At 37.0% G+C, this 10,478-nt stretch overlaps 1 non-coding gene across 1 annotated transcript; it reads right to left on the reverse strand.

Moving 5' to 3' along the window:
- Positions 1 to 2,208: 2,208 nt before the first annotated feature.
- Positions 2,209 to 2,316, reverse strand: LOC148574205 (small nucleolar RNA R71). The gene has a single exon (XR_015906898.1). It is a non-coding gene; the product is annotated as a small nucleolar RNA R71 (small nucleolar RNA).
- Between the last annotated feature and the right edge of the window lie 8,162 nt (positions 2,317 to 10,478).

The following is a 10,478-nucleotide window of genomic DNA, read 5'->3' on the forward strand; positions in this document are numbered from 1 at the left end:
AAAAATTATTTTTCTTCAGAATTTTTAAGAATGAATTCTAGTGTTTCATGAAGCATGTTGAAGCCTGGCTGGCTGTAAAGCCATGTCTCAATTCTTTTGGACTCAAGAGAAGAGTTTCTTTATCTTTCTTAGCAAATTGGCTGCTGAATGTAAAGTTCTGCTAAAGCTTGACTGGCTATTAAGCCATGTCTAACCCTCAGATTGGAGCTTTAGACTAACATGGCAAGATTCCTGGAATTCATATTAAAAATTTTGGAATCCTTATTTTTGTTTTTCAATTAATTTTCGAAAAAAAATACAAAAAAATTAGAAAATCATAAAAATCAAAAATATTTTTTGTGTTTCTTGTTTGAGTCTTGAGTCATGTTATAAGTTTGGTGTCAATTGCATGTGCATCTTGCATTTTTCGAAAATTTTCATGCATTCATAGTGTTCTTCATGATCTTCAAGTTGTTCTTGGTAAGTCTTCTTGTTTAATCTTTGCATTTGCATGTTTTGTGTCTTTTCTTGTTTTTCATATGCATTCTTGAATTCTTAGTGTCTAAGCATTAAAGAATTCTAAGTTTGGTGTCTTGCATGTTTTCTTTGCATTAAAAATTTTTCAAAAATATGTTCTTGATGTTCATCATGATCTTCAAAGTGTTCTTGGTGTTCATCTTGACATTCATAGCATTCTTGCATGCATTCATTGTTTTGATCTAAAAATTTCATGCATTGCATAATTTTCATGTTTTTTCCCTCTCATCATAAAAATTCAAAAATAAAAAAAATATCTTTCCCTTTCTCTCTCATCAAATTCGAAAATTTGAGTTGACTTTTTCAAAAATTTTTAAAATCAAGTTGTTTCTTATGAGTCAAATCAAATTTTCAATTTGAAAATCTTATCTTTTTCAAAATGTTTTTCAAATCTCTTAGTTATTTTAGAAAATTTCAAAAATATTTTTCAAAAATCTTTTTCTTATTTTTATATCAAATTTTCGAAAATAACATAATCAATTAATGTTTTGATTCAAAAATTTGAAGTTTGTTACTTGCTTGTTAAGAAAGATTCAAACTTTCAGTTCTAGAATCATATCTTGTGATTTCTTATGAATCAAGTCATTAATTGAGATTTTAAAAATCAAATCTTTTTCAAAACTAATTTCTAAAATATCTTCTTATCTTACCTTTTCAAAAAGTTGGTTTCAAAATATCTTTTCTAACCTCCTAACTTCTTATCTTTTCAAAAATTTGTTTCAACTAACTAACTAACTTTTTGTTTGTTTCTTAACTTTTTCAAAACTACCTAACTAACTCTCTCTCTCTCTAATTTTCGAAAATATCTTCCCTCTTTTTCAAAAATTTCTTTTTAATTAACTAATTATTTTTATTTTTATTTTTGATTTTAAAAATTTTCGAAAATTACTAACATTTTTCAAAAACTATTTTCAAAAATCACTAACTCTTTTTCAAAAATTAATTTCGAAAATTCCTTCTCTCTCATCTTATTCTATTTATTTATTCATCTATTAACATCTCATCTCACATCTCAACCCTCCTCACAGTTGTGTTTCTTCCATTATATTACATTCTTTGTCTCCCCCTCTTTTTCCACTCACAAAGGGACCCCTATACTGTGGTATAAAGGATCCATATTATTATTATTTTTTTTTTCTGTGCCCTCTTCTTTGTCATATGAGCAGGAGCAAGGACAAGAACATTCTTGTTGAAGAAGATCCAGAACCTGAAAGGACTCTGAAGAGAAAATTAAGAGAAGCTAAAATACAACAATCCAGAGATAACCTTTCAGAAATTTTCGAACAGGAAGAGGAGATGGCAGCCGAAAATAATAATAATGTAAGGAAGATGCTTGGTGACTTTACTGCACCTAATTCCAACTTACATGGAAGAAGCATCTCCATTCCTGCCATTGGAGCAAACAACTTTGAGCTGAAACCTCAATTAGTTTCTCTGATGCAGCAGAACTGCAAGTTTCATGGACTTCCATCTGAAGATCCTTTTCAGTTCTTAACTGAATTCTTGCAGATATGTGATACTGTTAAGACTAATGGAGTAGATCCTGAAGTCTACAGGCTCATGCTTTTCCCTTTTGCTGTAAGAGACAGAGCTAGATTATGGTTGGATTCTCAATCCAAAGACAGCCTGAACTCTTGGGATAAGCTGGTCACGGCTTTCTTAGCCAAGTACTTTCCTCCTCAAAAGCTGAGCAAGCTTAGAGATAATGTTCAAACCTTCAGACAGAAAGAAGGTGAATCCATCTATGAAGCTTGGGAAAGATACAACCAGTTGACCAAAAAGTGTCCTTCTGACATGCTTTCAGAATGGACCATCCTGGATATATTCTATGATGGTTTATCTGAGCTATCAAAGATGTCACTGGACACTTCTGCAGGTGGATTCATTCACCTAAAGAAAACGCCTACAGAAGCTCAAGAACTCATTGACATGGTTGCTAATAACCAGTTCATGTACACTTCTGAAAGGAATCCTGTGAGTAATGGGACGCCTATGAAGAAGGGAGTTCTTGAAGTTGATACTCTGAATGCCATATTGGCTCAGAATAAAATATTGACTCAGCAAGTCAATATGATCTCTCAGAGTCTGAATGGAATGCAAGCTGCATCCAACAGTACTCAAGAGGCATCTTCTGAAGAAGAAGCTTATGATCCTGAAAACCCTGCAATAGCAGAGGTAAATTATTTAGGTGAACCTTATGGAACCACCTATAACTCATCATGGAGAAATCATCCAAATTTCTCATGGAAGGATCAAAAGCCTCAACAAGGCTTTAATAATAGTGGAAGAAACAGGTTTAGCAATAATAAACCTTTTCCATCATCCACTCAGCAACAGACAGAGGACTCTAAACAAAATACTTCTAATTTGGCAAACTTAGTCTCTGATCTATCTAAGGCCACTGTAAGTTTCATGAATGAAACAAGGTCTTCCATTAGAAATTTGGAAGCACAAGTGGGCCAGCTGAGTAAAAGGATCACTGAAATCCCTCCCAGTACTCTCCCAAGCAATACAGAAGAGAATCCAAAAGGAGAGTGCAAGGCCATTGACATAAGCACCATGGCGGAACCTGTGAGGAGAGGAGAGGACGTGAATCCCAAGGAGGAAGACCTCCTGGGACGTCCAGTGATCAATAAGGAGCTTCCCTCTGAGGAACCAAAGGACTCTGAGGCTCATCTAGAGACCATAGAGATTCCATTGAACCTCCTTATGCCCTTCATGAGCTCTGATGAGTATTCCTCTTCTGAAGAGAATGAGGATGTCACTGAAGAGCAAGCTGCCAAGTTCCTTGGTGCAATTATGAAGCTGAATGCCAAATTATTTGGCATTGAAACTTGGGAAGATGAACCTCCCTTGTTCACCAATGAACTAAGTGATCTGGATCAACTGACATTGCCTCAGAAGAGACAGGATCCCGGAAAGTTCATAATACCTTGTACCATAGGCACCATGATCTTTAAGGCTCTGTGTGACCTTGGTTTAGGGATAAACCTCATGCCCCTCTCTGTAATAGAGAAACTGGGAATCTATGGGGTGCAAGCTGCTAAAATCTCATTAGAGATGGCAGATAATTCAAGAAAACAGGCTTATGGACAAGTAGAGGACGTGTTAGTAAAGGTTGAAGGCCTTTACATCCCTGCTGATTTCATAGTCTTGGATACTGGAAAGGAAGAGGATGAATCCATCGTCCTAGGAAGACCTTTCCTGGCCACAGCAAGAGCTGTGATTGATGTGGACAGAGGAGAATTGATCCTTCAATTAAATGAGGACAACCTTGTGTTTACAACTCAAGGATCTCTCTCTGCATCCATAGAGAGGAAGCATAAAAAGCTTCTCTCAAAGCAGAGTCAACCAAAGCCCCCACAGTTAAACTCTAAGTTTGGTGTTGGGAGGCCACAACCAAACTCTAAGTTTGGTGTTGAACTCCCATATCCAAACTCTAAGTTTGATGTTGGAGAGTCTCAACAAAGCTCTGAACATCTGTGAGGCTCCATGAGAGCCCACTGTCAAGCTATTGACATTAAAGAAGCGCTTGTTGGGAGGCAACCCAATTTTTATCTAACCATATTTTTCTTAGTTATATGTCTTTATAGGTTCATGATCATGTGGAGTCACAAAATAAATATAAAAATTGAAAACAGAATCAAAAATAGCAGAAGAAAAATCACACCCTGGAGGAAGCATCTGCCTGGCATTCAACGCCAGAACAGAGCATGGTTCTGGCGCTGAACGCCCAAAATGGGCATCATCCTGGCGCTGAACGCCCAGAACAAGCATGGTTCTGGTGTTCAACGCCAGAAATGGCAACAAATGGGCGTTGAACGCCCAAAATGGGCACCAACCTGGCGCTGAACGCCCAGAGTTGTGTGCAAGGGCATTTTACATGCCTAATGGGTACAGGGATGTAAATCCTTGACACCTCAGGATCTGTGGACACCACAGGATCATCTCAAGATCTGTGAATCTGACAGGATCCCCACCCACCTCACCCTCTCTCTCTCCATTCATGACCATCCCTTCTGTTTTCCATTCACCACTCACATCCATACACACATCCCTCCATCTCCTCCATATCTTCTTCTTCTTCTATTCTTTCTTCTTTTGCTCGAGGGCGAGCAACATTCTAAGTTTGGTGTGGTAAAAGCATAAGCTTTTTGTTTTTCCATTACCATTGATGGCACCTAAACCTCTAAAAGAGGGGAAGGGAAGACAAAGGCTTCCACCTCTGAGTCATGGGAGATGGAAAGATTCATCTCAAGGGTCTATAGCTCAGTGGTAGAACATGTGGCTGCAAATCAAGAGATCCCTGAGATACCTCAGGGGATGCACTTCCCTCCACATAAATATTGGGAGCAAATCAACACCTCCCTAGGAGAATTAAGTTCCAACATGGGACAACTAAGGGTGGAACATCAAGAGCACTCCATCATCCTTCATGAAATAAGAGAAGATCAAAAAGCAATGAGGGAGGAGCAACAAAGACAAGGAAGAGACATAGAAGAGCTCAAGGACATCATTGGTTCCTCAAGAAGGAAACGCCACCATCACTAAGGTGGATTCATTCCTTGTTCTTGTTTCTTCTGTTTTTCGTTTCTATGTTATGTGCTTATCTGTGTTTGTGTCTTCATTACATGATCATTAGTAGTTAGTAACTGTGTCTTAACGTTATAAATGTCCTATGAATCCATCACCTCTCTTAAATGAAAAATGTTTTAATTCAAAAGAACAAGAAGTACATGAGTTTCGAATTTATCCTTGAACTTAGTTTAATTATATTGATGTGGTGACAATGCTTCTTGTTTTCTGAATGAATGCTTGAACAGTGCATATGTCTTTTGAAGTTGTTGTTTAAGAATGTTAAATATGTTGGCTCTTGAAAGAATGATGACTAGGAGACATGTTGTTTGATAATCTGAAAAATCATAAAAATGATTCTTGAAGCAAGAAAAAGCAGCAAAGAAAAAGGCTTGCAGAAAAAAAAATAGGCGAAAAAAAATAATAGAAAGAAAAAGAAAAAGCAAGCAGAAAAAGCCAAAAGCTCTTAAAACCAAGAGGCAAGAGCAAAAAGCCAATAACCCTTAAAACCAAAAGGCAAAGGCAAATAAAAAGGATCCCAAGGCTTTGAGCATCAGTGGATAGGAGGGCCTAAAGGAATAAAATCCTGGTCTAAGCGGCTAAACCAAGCTGTCCCTAACCATGTGCTTGTGGCATGTAGGTGTCAAGTGAAAACTTGAGACTGAGCGGTTAAAGTCAAGGTCCAAAGCAAAAAAAAAAAGAGTGTGCTTAAGAACCCTGGACACCTCTAATTGGGGACTTTAGCAAAGCTGAGTCATAATCTGAAAAGGTTCACCCAATTATGTGTCTGTGGCATTTATGTATCCGGTGGTAATACTGGAAAAACAAAATGCTTAGGGCTACGGCCAAGACTCATAAAGAAGCTATGTTCAAGAATCATCATACTGAACTAGGAGAATCAATAACACTATCTGAACTCTGAGTTCCTATAGATGCCAATCATTCTGAACCTCAATGGATAAAGTGAGATGCCAAAACTATTCAAGAGGCAAAAAGCTATAAGTCCCGCTCATATGATTGAAGCTATGTTTCATTGATAGTTTGGAATTTATAGTATATTCTCTTCTTTTTATCCTATTTGATTTTCAGTTGCTTGGGGACAAGCAACAATTTAAGTTTGGTGTTGTGATGAGCGGATAATTTATACGCTTTTTGACATTGTTTTTAGTATGTTTTTAGTAGGATCTAGTTACTTTTAGGGATGTTTTCATTAGTTTTTATGTTAAATTCACATTTCTGGACTTTACTATGAGTTTGTGTGTTTTTCTATGATTTCAGGTATTTTCTGGCTGAAATTGAGGGACTTGAGCAAAAATCAGATTCAGAGGTTGAAGAAGGACTGCTGATACTGTTGGATTCTGACCTCCCTGCACTCAAAATGGATTTTCTGGAGCTACAGAACTCAAAATGGCGCGCTTCCAATTGCGTTGGAAAGTAGACATCCAGGGCTTTCCAGCAATATATAATAGTCCATAAATTTCTCGAGGATAGACGACGTAAACTGGCGTTCAACGCCAGCTTTTTGCCCAATTCTGGAGTTCAGCGCTAGAAATGGATCAAGAACCAGAGTTGAACGCCAGAAATAGATCAAAACCTGGCGTTCAACTCCACAAATGGCCTCTGCACATGGAAAGTTAAAGCTCAGCCCAAGCACACACCAAGTGGGCCCCGGAAGTGGATTTATGCATCAATTACTCACTTCTGTAAACCCTAGTAGCTAGTTTATTATAAATAGGACCTTTTACTATTGTATTAGACATCCTGGATCGTATTTTGATCCTGTGATCACGTTTTGGGGGCTGGCCATCTCGGCCATGCCTGGACCTTTCACTTATGTATTTTTAACGGTAGAGTTTCTACACTCCATAGATTAAGGTGTGGAGCTCTGCTGTTCCTCAAAGATTAATGCAAAGTACTACTGTTTTCTATTCAATTCATCTTATTTCGCTTCTAAGATATTCATTCGTACTTCAATCTGAATGTGATGAACATGACAATCATCATCATTCCCTATGAACGCGTGCATGACAACCACTTCCGTTCTACCTTCGACTGAATGAGTATCTCTTAGATCTCTTAATCAGAATCTTCGTGGCGTAAGCTAGAATGATGGCGGCATTCAAGAGAATTCGGAAAGTCTAAACCTTGTCTGTGGTATTCCGAGTAGGATTCAATGAATGAATGACTGTGACGAGCTCCAAACTCGCGATTGCGGGGCGTTAGTGAAAGACGCAAAAGGATAGTAAATCATATTCCAGCATGATCGAGAACCGACAGATGAATAGTCGTGCCGTGACAGGGTGCGTTGATCATTTTCACTGAGAGGATAAGATGAAGCCATTGACAAGGGTGATGCCTCCAGACGATTAACCGTGCCGTGACAGGGCATTGGATCATTTTTCCGAGAGATGACCGAAAGTAGCCGTTGACAATGGTGATGTATCACATAAAGCCAGCCATGGAAAGGAGTAAGACTGATTGGATGAAGATAGCAGGAAAGCAGAGGTTCAGAGGAACGAAAAGCATCTCCATTCGCTTATCTGAAATTCCTACCAATGATTTACATAAGTACCTCTATCCCTATTCTATTATTTATTATTCGAAAACATCATTATCAATTTATATCTGCCTAACTGAGATTTGCAAGGTGACCATAGCTTGCTTCATACCGACAATCTCCGTGGGATTCGACCCTTACTCACGTAAGGTATTACTTGGACGACCCAGTGCACTTGCTGGTTAGTTGTATCGAAGTTGTGAACCATGGTATTGGCACCATGTTCTTGGTGCCATTGCCAGGGAAAGAAAGAGCCATGAATTTTACATAATCAAAGTGTAATCACGATTGCGCGTACCAAGTTGCTCACGTTGCCAGGGATTGTTTGAGCCTGGACATGACAATTTCGTGCACCAATCCTTCCATGAGAGATTAGGATGATTCCTCCATGAAGGATTATAGGTGTTTCCATAGGGTTCTCCCATGTAATTCACCTCTGCTATTGCAGGATTCTTAGGATCATAAGCTTCTTCTTCAGAAGATGCTTTTTTAATACTATTGGATGCAGCTTGCAATCCATTCAGACTCTGAGAAATCATATTGACTTGCTGAGTCAATATTTTGTTCTGAGCCAATATGGCATGCAGAGTATCAATCTCAAGAACTCCCTTCTTTTGAGGTGTCTCATTGTTCACAGGATTCTTCTCAGAGGTGTACATGAACTGGTTATTTGCAACCATTTCAATGAGTTCCTGAGCTTCTTCAGGCGTTTTCTTCAGATGAAGAGATCCACCTGCAGAGTTGTCCAAAGACATCCTGGACAGTTCAGACAGACCATCATAGAATATTGATAAACCACTATTTCATAGTTTATCTTATTCTCAATTGAGTGGTTTTTATCAACTCTTTACCCATTTATCCATACTAATCGCATGCTTTATGTCATCCTTCCTGATTTTGTGCTACGATTGAAAATATGCTTCTTTGGCCTTTATATTGCTAATTTTAATCCTCTCTTATTACCATTCGATGCCTTGATATGTGTGTTAAGTGTTTTCAGAGATTACAGGGTAGGAATGGCTTAGAGGATGGAAAGGAAGTATGCAAAAGTGGAAGGAATACAAAAAGTTGACGAAACTGCAAAGCTGTCAACCTGACCCTCTTGCACTAAAACGGTCATAACTTGAGTTACAGAGGTCCAAACGACGCGGTTTCAGTTGCGTTGGAAAGTTAACGTCCGGGGCTTCGATTTGATATATAATATGCCATAGTTGCTCTGAAGCTAGGCGACACAGTCGCGTGATCCACGCGGACGCGTCGCAGTGGCGAAAAACCAGCGTGGCAGATTTCTTCTCCAGCGATTTCTGGGCTGTTTTCGACCCAGTTCTCGGCCCAGAAAACACATATTAGAGGCTATAAAGTGGGGGAATCCATTCATTCATATCACACAAGCTTTCATAATTCACTTTTCATAGTTTTAGATGTAGTTTTTAGAGAGAGAGGTTCTCTCCTCTCTCTTAGGATTAGGATTTAGGATTTCTCTTAGTTTTAGGAGTGACTCTCAATCCCAGGTTCAATGTCCTTCAATTTATATTTCTCTTCTACTTTTAGATACTCTAATACTTTTATTTGTTAATTACTTATGTTGCCCATTTGATTCATAAATATTTCATGTTAGATTGGATTGCTTTTATTAATATAATTTGAGGTATTTCAGACTTATGATTGCTCTCTTTAATTTATTAATGCTCTTTGTTTATCCAAATTATTTTTATTCAAGTACACATTTTTTCCTTTTGGCTTTGGTTGAGTCATTGGAGACACTTGAGTTATCAAACTCATTGTTGATTGAAAATTGGATTTCTTCATTTCATTAATTCAAGTTCCAATAACTCTAGCCTTTCCCAAAAAAGACTAGGACTTGAGGAATAAAAATTAATTCATCCACTTAACTTACCTTCATAGTTAGAGGTTAACAAAGTGGGAGAAAAATCCAATTCTCATTACAATTGATAAGGATAACCAGGATAGGACTTCTAGTTCTCATACCTTGCCAAGAGTTTATTTTATAGTCATTTATTTATTTTTATTGCTTTGAAAATATACCTGTGCCCATTGCCCAAACTCCAAAACCCCAATTTACAAACTCATAACCAATAATAAGAACATACCTCCCTGCAATTCCTTGAGAAGACGACCCGAGGTTTAAATACTTCGGTTATCAATTTTAAAGGGGTTTGTCACTTGTGACAACCAAAATGTTTGTACGAAGGGATTTCTGTTGGTTTAGAGACTATATCTACAATGCGACTGCTTTTATAAAATTCTTTACTGGCAAAAATCCTAACGTCAAAATGGCGCCGTTGCCGGGGAATTGCAAACGTGTGCCTTATTATTGGTTATTGTAAATATTTGCTTTTTACTTGTTTATTTGTTTTTATTTTTGTTTTTGTTTTTGCTTTTTTCATAAATTAAGAGGTTATTGGGTTTTATTTAATTATAAAAAAAATTTTCAAAAAAATTTTTCTCGGTGTTCATCTTGGATCTTCAAGCTGTTATTCGTGTTCATCTTGACCTTCAAGTTGTTCTTGGTTGTTTTCTTTGTTTTGATCTAAAAATTTTTAAATTTGTTGTCATTTTATTGTTTTTCTCTTTCCTTATTAAATTCAAAAATTCAAAATTTAAAAATCAAATTTCAAAATTCAAATTTTTTTTTCAAAAATCATATCTTTTTCAAAATCTTATCTTATCTTATTTCAAAATTTAATTTTCAAATTTCAAAATTTAATTTTCAAATTTCAAAATTTAATTTTTAAATTCAAAAATTTAAATAACCTTTTAATTTAAATTTATTTTCGTTTTTAATTTTTATTTGCTACTATGAACTCTC

This window comes from Arachis ipaensis, chromosome B2 (genome assembly GCF_059453495.1).
Source record: "Arachis ipaensis isolate K30076 ecotype BB chromosome B2, ASM5945349v1, whole genome shotgun sequence".
Taxonomy (NCBI): domain Eukaryota; kingdom Viridiplantae; phylum Streptophyta; class Magnoliopsida; order Fabales; family Fabaceae; genus Arachis; species Arachis ipaensis.